The sequence below is a fragment of the Suricata suricatta genome, chromosome 2, assembly GCF_006229205.1.
Source record: "Suricata suricatta isolate VVHF042 chromosome 2, meerkat_22Aug2017_6uvM2_HiC, whole genome shotgun sequence".
In the NCBI taxonomy this organism is placed as follows: domain Eukaryota; kingdom Metazoa; phylum Chordata; class Mammalia; order Carnivora; family Herpestidae; genus Suricata; species Suricata suricatta.
The window spans coordinates 112533312-112534431 of NC_043701.1; the positions used below are offsets into that span (position 1 = coordinate 112533312).

Consider the following 1120-nt stretch of genomic DNA (forward strand, 5'->3'; position numbering starts at 1 on the left):
GTAGTAACTCTGGGCCTAAAAGTTTCCACTGGGTAAATGTAAATATTTGCTTCCTGGGGATTTCTTTTTCAGTTTAAACTTCTCTTGATGCTCACAAAACATTTTTAAATAAAAACGTTGGTTTAAATGAAACAATACACTCAGCGTAGTAACGCTGACTCCTCACCAAAACTGTTGTAGTAAAAAATACGCCTGACCTGGGGAGTCTGGGTGGCTCAGTCAGTTAAGAGTTCAGCTTCCAGTTTCGACTCAGGTCATGATCTCACTGTTTGAGGGTTCGAGCCCCGCATTGGGCTCTGTGCTGACAGCTAGCTCAGAGCCTGGAGCCTGCTTCAGTATCTCCCTCTCTCTGCCCCTCCTCTGCTCCCATGGTCTCTCTCTGTCTCTCAAAAATAAATAAAAAACATTAAAAAAATATTAAAAAAATACACCCGACCTAGGGCACATGGGTGGCTCAGTCTTGGTTCATCACGATCTCAGGGTTCCTGGGATCAAGCCCCACATCAGGCTCTGCACTGACAGTGTGAAACGTGCTTGGCATTCTCCCTCTCTCTATGCCCCTTCCAGGACACGCTTACTCTTTTCTCTCTCTCTCTCTCTCTCTCTCTCTCGATAATAAATAAAGTTAAAAAAAAATGCTCCTGACTAATCTGTTTATGAGTTTTCCTAGTGTTACTAATCCTTTGTAGTGATCTCACAGAAAACGATAAAAAGCAGTGCTTTAAGGAAAGGGCTATGTTTTAATGTCTTTATTCTGCTTGCCGTTTCTCAAAAGGTCTTTTTATCAAGTAATTTGCTTTACTTCATGTGGAAAAGCAAGCAGTTCTCTCTTCTGAGTCGAAGACACACAACTTCCAGTCTTCGCCTCTAATGAACTGTGATCCTGAGTCAGTCACTAACCTTCAAGAGGAAAACAGAAACGTTTCTAGTCAATGAGACAAAAATAAGGGCCTCCTGAAGATCCTTGCTAAACGCCGGGCCAGACTGAGTGAAGACACGCTTCAAGGGGCCGCGAAGGACAAGACCGACGAGCAGGTCAGACCTCAGGAAGAAGGAAAAGAGGCCCAAGCGGCGGAGCGCTAACGGAGGCGGCGCCGGCAGGCGTGCGGCTCCGCCCGCC

At 45.7% G+C, this 1120-nt stretch overlaps 1 long non-coding RNA gene and 1 pseudogene across 2 annotated transcripts in view; both read right to left on the bottom strand.

Annotated features, from left to right (window-relative positions):
* LOC115285394 overlaps window positions 1-1120 on the bottom strand; it is a 42531-nt pseudogene that overhangs the window by 24223 nt on the left and 17188 nt on the right.
* Window positions 715-1120, bottom strand: part of LOC115285395 — an 818-nt gene continuing 412 nt past the window's right edge. Inside the window, exon 2 of one of the 2 annotated variants that reach the window (XR_003905504.1) lies at window positions 715-900. This is a non-coding gene — a long non-coding RNA (uncharacterized LOC115285395). Of the gene's footprint in view, window positions 1043-1120 lie in introns of both variants that reach the window. The other variant, XR_003905505.1, reaches the window with a different exon arrangement.